This window comes from Equus caballus, chromosome 8, assembly GCF_041296265.1.
Source record: "Equus caballus isolate H_3958 breed thoroughbred chromosome 8, TB-T2T, whole genome shotgun sequence".
Lineage (NCBI taxonomy): Eukaryota > Metazoa > Chordata > Mammalia > Perissodactyla > Equidae > Equus > Equus caballus.
In genome coordinates, this window is record NC_091691.1 from 73,086,693 (window position 1) to 73,100,884 (window position 14,192).

At 45.3% G+C, this 14,192-nt stretch overlaps 1 protein-coding gene across 1 annotated transcript in view; it reads left to right on the top strand.

The window, feature by feature from the left end:
* SLC14A2 (solute carrier family 14 member 2) overlaps positions 1-14,192 on the top strand; it is a 193,554-nt gene that overhangs the window by 76,848 nt on the left and 102,514 nt on the right. The window lies entirely within an intron of this gene.

Here is a 14,192-nt window from a genome sequence, read left to right on the forward strand (position 1 = left end):
GACCCTGAAGCGTAAGTGTCACTAGCATCATGGAAAATTCACTTCTGCACCCTGTGAAGGATCTGGGCGGGGAGAGGACCCAGGGCCTGGGGCTGTCATGGAATTAACTGCATCTGGAGAGATTAAAACAGCACAGAACTACACACACCCAAACTTGACAAGCAAATTGAAGGCTGACTCTGCGTAGAGCTGCCATTGAAGTTCAGACAAGCAGGTGCTGAGGGTGGGATGTGAAGGCCCAGGCAGGCTGGAGGTAGAACTTGAACTGGGTCTGATTCAGATGGTTGAGGAGGAGCTCATGTGTGTTCAGGTGTGTGTGTTTGTGCGCATATGCACATGCTTCTGTGGTGCACTGTGTGCATGTGTGTACTTGTGTGCCTCTATGTGCGCATGTATGTGTGCATATGTTGTTTGCACATGTGCAAGTGTGAGTGCATGTAGGGGGCAATTAAGGGATCAGCATGAAGTCTGCAGGAGAAATGGGCTGGCATCACTGTCGACATCCATCTGAGAAATGAGGATGATACAGGCCCAGGAAGGCGAGGTGACTTGCCCCAAGTTCCATAGGTGATCAGTGGCAGAACACAGAGCCATCTGCAGGCCTGCCAACACTTTGTCCAAGATGTCCTCCGCTGCACCACACACAATTCCAGTTTCTCTCCAGGGCTGTATCAGTGCACCCTGACCTGCTCTCCACAGGCAGAGCGCCCTTCTAGACACTGGGAGGAACGCAATTAAACCTGAGGGCTGTCCTGCCTTCTGAGGGTCACTCTGTTGCTACAAATCACCCAGCCAGCCCTGACTCCAAGAAGAAAGTCGCCTCACCCCCTTACCCCGATGCCTCAGCTCCAGCTCTGTCTCCATTTAAAGCCTCAGGCACTGGGTGTCAGGCGGGGAGATGAGGTCAGGGGAGATGCGCCCTTCGCTGCAGTGGCAGCGTGGTGGCAGTTGGTGTTCCACTTCCTTAAGGAACCGAAGTAGGTGCGGGTCATTTCAGTCGCAGAAGTAAGAACTCTAGATGGTTTATGCATTATTTCAGATGAGGAAATAAGAACGCAGAATAACTCAAACATCAGTTCAGGTAGAAATCAAGGAACAATAATAGTGACTTTGGACCTCCAGCCCGTACTAGGCACTCAGCAGTCTCAACTCTCTAAGGTCAATTTTCTAATCATGCCCATTTTATAGACAAGGAAACAGGCTTAGAGAAGTGAAGGAGTTTGCCCACGTCACACAGGTAGAAGTAGAAGGGCCAGGATTTAGATTCAGATAGTCTGATTCCAGAGCTGTGTCTTAACCACTATGACATGCTGCCTTCAATGGAAAAAGGCGGGTAATTCTCCCATAAGCATGGAACCTTGACCAGACCCCCGAAAACGTGTAAATGGGAACATTTTTAAACCCTCTAAATAGAAAGCTGGTGCCAGCCCTCTCCCTGCTCTCACCTCTCACACACACACACACAGATACACACACACACAAACACACCACATGCACCCAAAACATACATACATACAACACACACATACATACCCCCCTACACATACACATACATCAAACATACACACATACCACACACACACACTACACACATATAGACTACACATACACACACCACATACACCACACACACATACACCACACACGCATCACACACATATGCCACACACATATAGACCACACATACATACACCCATACCACACAACACACACACACGCCACACACATACACCGCACACACACATACACACACACAGCTCACCTACACACATATACCACATACACCTCACACATCCACATCGTTGCCTCCTTGACCCGGCCAGACTTCCTTCCTTGTGACTGTCCCTCCACCGACAATTAAGGCTCCAGCCAGTTGGTTGCTGGTCTTTGGCTCCTGTTTAATTTCCCTGAACCTTCACTACTTACAGCTTTTGCCTCTCGATATTTCAGAGGACTCAGGGAGGACTCTCGGGGGCGGAAGAGTAGATCTGCACTAACAGATAAGCACAGGGCAGTGCCGCCAGAGAGCACCAGCAGCTTTGCACAGAAGGTCAGGTTGGTGAGAGGTGCTGGTAAGGGCTCGGGGACAAGGTGAAAGGTTTTCAAAATGTGTGTGTGCGTGTGTGTGTGTAAGGTATTTTCAAATGACAACTAAGGTTGCCACCTTATGTGATCCGTGGGAGTCTGGTGATTTATTTCGGTGAGTATTTGAAGAGATCTAGAAGTGAACCATTCTATCGCTCCATCTCATTTTACAGCTGAGCATGTGTGCACATAGCATGTATGTGTGTGTGTGTGTGTACAACTCACAAGGAGAGGAAGGACCAGAGAGTTAGCCTGACACAGACTGAGGGGTACTTCTTCCAAATTCTCTTCGTAGCTTTGTTTACCATTGTTCATGCCAAGAAGTAAAGGCCAACGTCCCCCTCCCAGACTGAAGTCATAAATCTCAGGCGTGTGGGAACAGGGCCCACCCTTCCCAGGCAGAGATAGACAGAGACGCTGGCCCAGACACACGGAGTGTGGAAACTTCCACTGGCCTGCATTTGACCTCCCTATCTCCAAATTCTCACATCTTAAAGGGACCCCGGCTGAGAGAGCAAGCTGGCTGGAGAACCCAGATCTGTCAGCTCGTTTTGAGCTATTGCCCCTAAACAGAGAGAAGCTTCTCTAATTCAATAACTAGGATGCCTTAAAACTTGAGAAGGAGTCAGAATATCCCTTAAGTTCATAAGCCTGAGGTGATTTTCACTCTATTTCTAAAAAAGTTAACCCCCGTCTGGGGATTAGCCGGGTGAGTGTGTGGCACAGGGGGGATGTGGTGGGGGCAGCACTCCTAGTCATTAGCTGCCCTGCCTGGAGCCAGCCCCCTGCCTCTCTGGGCCTCCAACTTTGTTGACCACTGCATTGGAGAGTGTTGGGTTCAAAGTCAAAAAGGTCAGTTACCTCAACAGGAGGGCTATAATAAATGGTAAAACAAAACAAAAAAAAGCAAGTGCAGGTCATTTCATGAAAACAAGACCCACCCCAGGACTTCAGGAGAAGACCATGAAGATGTGGGAAAGGGCAGCCATGGTGTCTCACAACTGCCACTCAATATCACAGGTTTTGACCCAGGCTGGTCTTTCCAGTGTTCTTACGCTTAATTCACTGCTATCCAGCCAGCGTGAGTGTTGAGCTGTCCTTATCCATTCATCCAGATACTCATGGATATTCCCTGCACTGGGGGACTGGACCACTCAAGATGGCAGCATCAGTACCCCAATCACTATGAGCAGCCTCCTTTCTGTGTCTTACTACTTGTTCCTTATGTCCCTGTGATCCTTCACTTCCACTGCCACCCTCAACAAGGCCTTGCCTCACCCCGTCCCTGCCTGGTCTGCCCCAGGAGCTTTGTGGCCTGTGGCTACAGGGCTGTGCCTAGCTGGTGAGCTCTATGGGTGTAGCCAGTACATTGCTGTCTTGTGCCTGGGGCTGTGGCTGCTCAATATGGCACCTGTGCCAGAGAAGCAGGAGGCCCTGTCCGGCCTTGCCTTCAGAGAGTGTGCTGTCTGACTAGAGGAGTATGGCAGTCATTAGTACAGTTGGCTAAATCTTTATGATCCTTCCCCATTCAAGGCACATGTTATGATTACACCTCCTGCTCATTGTGGTGGGTGGTGCCACAAGAATGTTTCTGACCAATGAGTTGTGAGCAGAAGTGTCCTGTCACTTCCAAGCCAGAACATCTAATTGCTGAGGCAAGACTTCACAAAGCTTTCTTTTATCTTTGGCACAAGGACCAGGTACTTCAACAAGGCAGCTGTTTTGTCAGCCTGCGTCCCTCAAAGACAACATTGAGCAGAATCCAACCCCCACCTCCAACAGATCATGTCAGACATTTAGTATGAGCAAGAAATAAACCTAGGTTATTTTAATACACACAGATTTGAGGGGTTGTTACTGCAGCACAACCTAACCTACTCTGACTGACACAGAGATGTAAGCTGTACAGGTCTTGGACAAGATGAGAGTAATACGGGGCTGTTGATGGTAATATTCTGAATGTTATGCAATTGGTGGTAAATGCTGGATGCAGTAAAAGAAGAGGAATTTATTGTAAGCTGGCATGGCCTGAGAGCACTTCCAGAGTCTGAGTAGGATTTAAATGAGGTTGATGGGAGTGAGAGGAAATGCCCGCCTATCCCATTTCTCCCTAAACTTTGGGCATTTATCCCAGCCTAAATTGTACTTCCAACATTTCATTAGTTAGGAGGACATCAGGCTTCAATTGCACCCCCAGTGACCCCTTCTCTCATCCTAAGTGCGTTTTAACACACACCTTCAATCTTCTGTTTATTTCCATCTTCACCCACCCTTACTTCCAGTCTGAAGTACCCTCTTCCTGCCCAAATCCAATCCACCCCACCAGCTCTCAGGGACTTCACTCTCTCAATGATCCACCCTTCCCCTCTCTTGTGTTTATACCTCCCTCTCCACTGGGTCCTTACCGACAGCCTGTAAATGCTCTCAAATGCCCCCCTATTTGAAGAAAAATCATCTCTTAACCTTGAACGAACCACTCTAGTCTAAATGATCCATTAATGTACCAATTCTACACTTTCTTATTCCTTTAGAATACACAATGAGCTTCTTCCTTATAAAATAAAATTCAAGATTTAGGGATCAGATGCTATGAAAAGCAACTCAAGGTATATTTAATCCAGACTTCATATCTCATCCCTGACCAGTGTTAGCCATCTCACAAGATATCTGGGAATTCAATATTCTATAAAATAGGGATTTCAAGAGGAAAGTTCACCCTTGCTGGCTACATGTGGGTAATTAGGGATGCTGGAGGGACAATGGACCTGATTTACTGTGAAATGTGCATGGCATTATGGTAAAATAATCTGGTTTATTAAATAATCTGTCTGCAAAGAGTGCTGATCCACACCAATATCAACTCTAAATGATGGTGGGAGACAGAGCCCTGGGCTAGAAGTCGGGAGTTCCTGGCTTCCCGTCCCTGTCATCAACTAACCAGCTATGTGACCTGAGACAGTCACATTCCTTCTTCTGGCTTCAGTGTGCAGCCCACCCACCTCTACCCTTAATCAAGAGAATTTGACTAAAAGCCCTGCAATGGCCTTTAAAACTGCAAAATTCTTTGATTCTTTCTCCCTGTTCTTCTCTGTGCTAAATTATAGAGTTGTCAAGAATGAAGAAAGAATTGGAACTGTATCCATTTGTTCCAGATAAGCAGGAAAAAGTTTCTTTCATCTTATAGCAAATGTGTCCCATTGAGGAGGACCAGCTGGTGAGGGATTGATATGGGCTGGTGTGTGGTTAGCATCTCTTAACAGAGAGGAATTATAGAAAGAGCACAGCCCTCTGTTCTCGACCCAGCAACAATCCTTAGTAGCTGTGTGATCTTGAACCTGTCACTTAACCACTCTGGTAGCCCAGAGTCTAAACCTTTGGCTCTAAAATTCCATGGTAACCCTGTGGTCCCAAAATTCCGTGACATCTTACATGTTCTTAAAGACCCCATCTGCAGTCTCCTCCAACCCTCACTGCCCCCACCTTGAAATCAAGCCCTTCTTGGATTATATCGTTGGCACCTCACCTAAATGATGGATTCTAAAGCATCACAGCAGAGGTTCTTCCTTGCATCTCCCAAAGCTGACTGCCTGAGCATCCCACTCTAAGACCATCCATGCCTACATGTACCTACATGTACCTGAGAGTGACATGAGAGTAAGACAACAATTTAGAGAATTCATAGCTTACAAGCACTGAGTCCACCATATTATGGCATACAGTACATTAGTAACTTGGAATTATAAAAGTCTTAAAAATCATAGTCATCCTTTATATTTACATCCTTTACATTACCTTTACATTTCATCATTTACATAGTGTGTTGAAGGCTTCAAGTGGTGTGACTTCCATCAATTTCTTTGATCCTCACAACAGTCCTGTTCTGACCTCTCCCATTTGGGACCACGTGCCTTCAGCAGTGTAGCGCAGAAAGCCAGGGGCCTGGACCGGGCACTTCCTCCTTGAGCATCATTTGACACCAAGACCATGAACAAGAGCAGAGAGGGTGTTAAGGAACTTGAAGTTGTAAATAAGGTTTTCTTGTTTCTATACTAAACGAACATATAAATTCCAGAGTTTATTGTGTCTCTCGCCACTAGAATGGAAGCAACATGAGACTAGGGTCTTTTTTATTGTTGTTGTTCTTCATTGAGTTCCAAATGCATAGAATAGTGCCAGGCACATAGTAGACACTCAGTAAAATTTAGGTGAATGAATGAAACCACGTTGTATGTGAATTTTTAAGCTAAAACTTGAGACTTAGGGGAAACAACATGTCATCAAAGGCATGCCACTTTAAGCTCTAATCCTAGACTCCTTAGAGTTTATCAATTCATTTGTCTGTGCCTTTGGGACAATTCCTGAAGACCAGAAGTTAGGATATGATTTACCCCACTTTACAGAGGAGGAAGTGGGACATTCGACAAATAAAGAACATACTCAAGGATACACAACCCAGAAGGAATGGAGCCCAGAACTAGAACACAAGTCAATTTGACAAACATTTGTTTAATAAATTCTGTGTGCTGGGTATTGGGTTAGTTACACTTTTAAATACGATGGAGCCACAGGGACTCCTGCTCCCAGCTGGCTTTCTTTCCTGGCATCCCTGCTTTCTTTTCTCTTGAAAGCTGTCCATACCCAGGCCTGGCCCGGGGGTTCCCTCCCACCAAGACACTATGCCACAAAGCCCTCCATGTTTCCTTTCAGACTCTGATAACAAGCTTGCTGTCCTTTTTCAATTCCAAAGTTTTACTGGTAGTTTCTATGGGGCTAGAAGGGAGTATAAAAGATGAGTGAGGGTTATAAAGTCTAAGAAATCAGACAATGTTTTTACAGTTATGGTCCTGATCTTTAGTTCCTAACTCCTTGCTGGGCATTATGCAGAAGTGTTCAGATGCCCGCACTAAGAGTTCTTTCTACTCGATGGGGCCCACACCTTACGTTGTCTTTCCTGGGTCCATATTTTCTAATATGCCAGCGAAGATCACTCATGCCTGCCAGGCTCCCCAGCCTGCCAAGACCATGGCAATCTGCTCCATTATTTGAAGAGCCACCAAAAATCAGAGACAACTGACATCTGAAACAGCAGAAACATTTCCTGGTTGGGCAGAAAGTGATACAAGTTGTTGACATTGGTTGAACTTTATCTAAGACCTACAATTATATCTGCTGGACCCTCCAGGGGCAGCAGTTCGCAACCTTGGCTGCACGTCAGAATCATCTGGGGAGCTTTTAAAACATAGCCATGCATGGACCCCGCCTCCTCCACTAATTAAATCAAAATCTCTGGAGTAATGTCCAGATATAGATTTTTTTAAAACTCTCCAGTGGTTCTAATATGTAGCCAGGATTGAGAACTACCGCTATGATGAACTTGCTGCCTTTCCTCTGGGGTATCTGAAACTTTGTGGTGAAGCTAGTCTTCAAAGCTGTTAAGAGTTAATTAACACATACGCAGTTAGACTGGCTCCATTGAGCCAGCCAAGGCAGTTCCTGAGATGGGTTTCAAGGGTTCAGGCCTCAGACTTCCCTCTTCTTTCCTGAAAGCATGTGATCAGAAGCCCTCAACACATCACCAAGAGAATATCCCACTGACTTTAGAGAAATCTAAAACATGACCAGCAACACCTTGTGCTAGTTTTCTCACTTGGAGTTTCCATAGTCCATTGCCTACCATAAAGACCCTCTATACCTGGCCCCAACACTCTTTTCAAACTTTCTTCCACTATGTCCATCAACAACACCCAACTGCCAATAATTGGTCAACTCACTGTCTCCTTCTGCACCCCCATTTCAGTCTGTGTATCTAATCCTAGCATTCACCTACATGGGATGAGTAGGTGTGCCCTTCCCCACTATCCATCTCTCCCTAGCCTATCTTTAAGTCCCAACTCAAAACCCATCTTTGATATGCAGCCTTCTCTGTGTGACCACTCCAGCTCTTAGAAGGTGCCTCTTTTTCTGAGTTTATTGTCCATCACATATACCATTTATTCAGATACTTCAAATACACTGTATGGGAAAGTGTTTGTGCATTCCCCAAGGGGCCATAACACCTACATATGGCAGAAACCCAGATTTCTTGATTGTGCAATCCAGTGTAAAATAATAAGAACATGGGCTCCCTTGAGAATTCTGAGAGATTTGAAAAAGAATCCTGTAAGGATATGCATGCAGTGAATTATTTGATCTTTAGAACAACCTTGTGAAGTAAATATCATTGTGATTTTCACCATGTTGCAAGTCAAAAAGCTAAAAGGAGGGTGGTCCTTCTTTATCCCCAAAGATATCAAGACAGACAGAAAAACTGGCATGAGGGAAGTGAGACTTAGAATGAGTCACATAGCCTTTTAATAAAGAGCCAGAGCCAAAATTCAGGGTCTACACTGCCAGCTCAATGTTCTTTCAACTAATAGAGTGGTTCTCAAACTTTAGCATGCATCAGAATCACATGGAGGGCTTGTTCAAATAACAGATCTGGGCTGAGTTCTAGTAATTGCATTTCTAACAAGTTTCCAGGTGATGCTGATGGTACTGACCCAAGGACCCCAGGTGAGAACCATCGTTCTAAAATGCAAAGCATTTCCTTAAAGAAAAAAGATAGAAACAGGGATTTCAGACCTACTAGAAGAGATGTTAGAAAAACAAACCAAAGTCATACGGAAATAATAAGGAATAACAAATGACCAAACCTATTTATTTCAACATATGCTTGTCTATAAGAGTAATTTGTTATAAATTACAAATAAAAACTCAAATTTGTAACAAAGAAATCATTCTGATTAAGACTTCAAGCCAAAATATCAATATGTTTAGAAGGGTTGAAATAAATTCAGCCATGATAGATGCATAATGGATTAGAAATACTCCAATGGAATGATAAAAAAATGCCAAGGAGAGAATAGAAGCTGGACCACCTGAGCTCTTTGCAAATTCCTTTATGCAGGAGGGGATTTGGCTGCAAATCAGTTTGTTCCCTCCATCATTCTGCCCATCACTTAATCAGTGGGTCTTTACCGCATATCACTCTATACCATTAAACTCTGTTGGCCAACAACTGGAGTATGAAAGTAGCCCAACAGAGCATTCCTACTCACAAGAAACATGTCATCTAGTTTTAGATACAAAATCTGCAACTAAGAAAATTTGGAGAGCAAAATTGAAATTTTGTTAAAATTTAGTAGTAAGGAGGTTATATGAAGTAGAAATTAGGAAAATCAAGATCAGGGTGAGTTGGAGTAGAAGAAAATATGTCTTCATGGCCGTAATCCAGGAATTGGTACATGCCAGGGTTTCACTGATTAGTCATTGAACGACTGAGTTCAATTAGTCATTGAAAGAATGAATGAGTAAACAAAGTTTAAGTTCAACTTGAACTAGATCTTTAAAAATGAGTAGGATCTGGATGGATGGGAAAGCGGAGGAAACATACTTGAGACAGAATAAGTGTCATGAAGAACTTGAGAGGCAGGAACCTGCTCACTCGGGGTATGTGTGTGTGTATGTGTTTGTGTGTGAGTGTATGTGTGTAGGGTGAAGGGGAGTAGGAAAGAACAGTGAAAAAGTTTATGCTACCACACAGAAGGTTCATGGAGGGGAAGAGGATAATGGTGGGAGTCCGGTTTAGAACAACAGTTTGGGTCCAGAATTTTCCATGTCCTCAGGGCTCTTTCTGTAGATAAGAACTGCCATTGCTGGCTCATGAGCTGAGCAGGTTTTCGAGAGAAGCTAAGTTGAAAGCAATACCATCCCACTCTCAAAGGAGAAGCCTGGAGAAAGGCTGAGATCACTCCTGCTGACACAACAGACCAACGGCACACTCTGCCTCTGCCCTTTGCACAGACCAGCTCCTAACATTTGCAGGCCCGGGGCAAGAGTACATATGGAGGCCCACAGGAGCCATATGGCTGCATATGCCAGAGTTATAAATCAAGATAACAAATGTCAGAAACAATATGCTCCCGGGGCCGGCCCAGTGGCGCAGCGGTTAACTTCACACGTTCTGCTTCTCGGCAGCCCAGGGATCGCCGGTTCAGATCCCGGTGCGCACATGGCACCACTTGGCATGTCATGCTGTGGTAGGCGTCCCACATAGAAAGTAGAGGAAGATGGGCAGAGATATTAGCTCAGGGCCGGGCTTCCTCAGCAAAAAGAGGACTGGCAGTAGTTAGCTCAGGGCTAATCTTCCTCAAAAAGAAAACAATATGCTCCCTCCTCCTCTATTGATATATATATCTTTATATCAACCTGGGAAGCCAAGTTTGAATTTAGAATTCTCAGCTTTCTGTACTGAAGCTGAAGGTCTGGGGATGTGTACATTCCAGCCTCTGGCCTATGTGTCTCTTCTTTTCCCATCTTTGTCTCCATCCCACATTTTGAGGGCCTTGTGCACATGCACGTGAACATCCCAGACTATGTGTCCAAGCCCCTCCACAGCCTCCTGTAAATAGCCACCACTTGGCCATCCCTCAAGTCTTGGGATGTGCATAGCACCAGTGTGGTCTGTCCTCAGAATGATGCACCAAGGGGGAGGCCCATGTACCCCTGGAAGTGGGCTTGGGGACATTTGGTCAGAGAATTACAGATCCCAGGAACTCATGGTGAAGTCTAGAAGAGGACAGTGGGCTCCAAGTGAGCACATCTTCTTGGTCTCATGGGTTTCTTGCCCATGTGGAAGGCGTGGCTGGAGGAGAGTCAGAGTAGGGAGCTGGATCAGGAGCTCCTCTTGCTTGGTCTAAAGACTATTCAGCCCCCGAGGCACTGTGAGTCTGGATTCTACTATCACAGCCACCTCCAGCCAGACCCCTCCCTCCACACCCCTATCATTCTCTCCATGTTAGAAGTTTATGCCTTCCAGTTGGTGATGGAAGCGTCACTAAATCAAAATGCCAGCCCAGGCTCTCAGATGCACCTTTTGATGGAGAGCGCAGTGTAAGGCAAGCCAAGCCAAACAAAGCGTCCTGCAGGGTTTCACCTGCAGAGATTGTAGCCCATCCTTCACAGGCTCCCCTCCCCGCACTGCCAGGCATCCACAGATCTAGGGGCTCAGAAGCACATCTCATCACCTCCTTTTTAATCTCCATGTTAGCACTTGTGCCCTCCTTCAAGTGCTCCAAGGTAACTTTAAAGAATACCTCATTTTGCTTTCATTTTGCTCTGGCCTGGCCTTCCCATAAATCAGCACTGAGGCAGAACCTGAGAGGACTGGGCTAATCAAGGCTTCAATCTCGAGAAATGTTTAAATATAAATCAAAATAGTTGAAGGCTCTCCAGATCTTCAATTTTCTTTGAAAGCCTAGTTTGTCTTGTTTTCTTTTTTTCTCCCTCCTTTTTTTTTTTTTTTTTTCTGATTGGCCATGCTTAGCTCTGAATTTCATCCTAGCGCCCCTAGAAATATTTCTAAATAGTTTTCTTTGGACACTGCACCAGGTGATACAGGAGGGACATTACTGGTCCTCTGGGTAGGCAGTACAAGCAGTCTACAAAGTCTTGCTAGAACTGGGGAAATTTCAAATTTCAGGTGTTAAATGATCCTAAAAAGGCATAAATGGCGATTTGGCAGTCAAAAGGAAGAAATTAGCAGAACCATAACTTGGATCATCCCTCCTGTTTCAGGTACCTATGTCTCTGTAACAAATCATCCAAACTTAGTGTGACAAAATGAGAGTCATTTGCTATGATTATCCCTCATGGTTCTAAGGGTTGACTGGCGGTTCTTGCCTGGGATCTTCCATGAGGTTGCAGTCAGAAGGTGGCTGCAGGAAGGGTCTTCTCAAAGGCTCCCTCACATATCTGGCAGCTAGGCTGAGGGGGCTGCAACATCTAAGGCTCCTCCGGCATCTCCCCCTCTCTCTCTGTCCTCTCTTCACATAGTCCCATTAGCATGGCAGCTTCAGGGTATCCAGATATCTTACATGATGTCTTAAAATGTAGGTTTTATTGTTATTCAGTATAGTGAGGCCAACAGGTCAGGAGACAATTGCCATTGAAAAGACAGTTTGTTATATTTACAGATCCCAAGAGGAGGGGGCATGCCATGCCATGGGGAGCCATCTGGGGAAGCACCAGCGTTGGTCAGGGGCTGGGAGAGGGGTGGAATGTAGCCAAAAGCCTTTATTGTATTTATCTGAGAAGGAATGGGTGAGGCAGAGTACACAGCTTTAGGATTGGCTAGTTTAAATAATTTCAGCAGACTCTGGAACATAGGGGCTGTCCCTAGTTTTATGAGACCTGGCCCTGGGTTGATTAGGGCAGGTGGATTGTGGCCCAGAATGTGAGAGCCCAATAAAGGGGGCAGTTGGACATATGGGTTCTGTATTGGTTAGTTTGCATATAAAAAATGCACTCCCAGGTGAGTTGTTTGCTATCCCTAGAAAGTGGCTAATCCTGGGAGAGGCAATCCCTCCAGGGTCAGCAAGGTGCCAAGTGTCAAAGCATCAAAATATAGAAAATAGAAAACATGGTTAATACACATGTTGGCTCAGGGCTCCAAAGGCATAATTCCAAAGCTACAGAGAGCCAGGTAGAAGCTGTATTACCTTTTATGAGCAGGCTTCAAAAGTCATGCAGTATCATTTATTTTATATTTGTAAAAAGCAAGTCACTAATGCCAGCCCATATCAAGAGGAAGGGAATCGAACTCCCTTTTTGATGGAAGGAGTGGCAAAGAACTTGTGAATCTGTTTTAAAACCAACATACCTTCCATAATGTCTCCACAACCTGTCATTAATGACTCATGGGCCCCTTTGCCATCCCTTAAAACTCAGAGGCCTTAGACTGGAAAGCTGCTAACTGCAATTGGCCATCTGTTAGCACCACATTTCCAAGCCAAAATGCTAGACAGGGTGTTGGGGTCAGAATAATCTTCAGGACCTCCCTAAATGGCAGGAGTCGAGGAGAGGAACTGTGATCCCAATGCCGTGAGTTACAGGAACCTGTCACAGCGAGGCTCATCGTTCAGTCAATGTACACATGTCAGACTCTCTTACACGTCCAACTGCAAGGATGACATAAAGAAAGGAGGAAACCAGCTCCGCTATCCAAGAACATGCACTCTGGTGGAGGAGAAAAGTCAAGAGACACTTAATGCAGGACATGGAGTTCAGACAAATGATAAACTAGGCTTTGGGAAGGAACCAGGGTAGTCTTCATGGAGAACATGCACTTAAAGGACCCCTCTGATATTGTCCCACGTGGTGGCAGCTCACGTCCACTTTCATGGTTAGCTCACTCCCTTCCAAGGCCCAGAAGCCTCTTTAACCCTGTGGGCCTAATCTCCTGATCTTTCCCACAAAATAATGATTCTCCTCCATTCCCTTGGACCATGCCATTCTCCTCCCTAGAAGCCTCTTCTCTTTCTCCTTTACCCCTTAAAATCTTGTCCTGATTTTAGGTCTTCTTTTTCCATGACCTCTTTTCTGACTATTCCCAATCAACCACTACCATCTCAACCACACCCTTAGGACATAGAACTTCTACCACAAATCTCATCACTGGCTTACATGTCACCACTTTTATGTTGTTTGTCATTATTTCAGACTTGTTGACCTGTTTTTCCCCCACTAGACTGAGACCATAAGCCACACATTCTGCTTTCCCTGAATGCCACCAACTATCTCAAGGCCCACCTTCAGCATACGGTACCTACTCTATGTATATTTTGGGAGCAGATGAGTGATGATGTAAGTGTAGTGGTTATCCAACTGTGTTCCTCTAGGAGTCCCCTCAGGGGCTACCATGCAGAGAAGAGCCAAGGAGGAAGAAAGGTATTGGGCTCTAGGCCCTGTGCCAGCCCCAATGGAAAGAGTGCTCTTTCAAGTGGTTTTCCATATTGGGACTCCTTACAATTTTGTTTGAAGAAAGGACTCGGTGACCAACCAATTATTGAAAACTGCTGTTCTTGTGGAAATGGCATTGAATCAGGAACTGAAGCTTTGGCTCATCAAGCCTCTGACTCCTCACCTATAAAATGGGAATAACTGCCATTTCTGGTCTACTTCTTTCACAGGGAGTATATCAGTTAGCTAGTGCTGCATAAGAAACCACCCTAAACTTAGAGGCTTAAAAAACAATTTATTTATCTCATAAACTAAAGATTGGCTGGGGA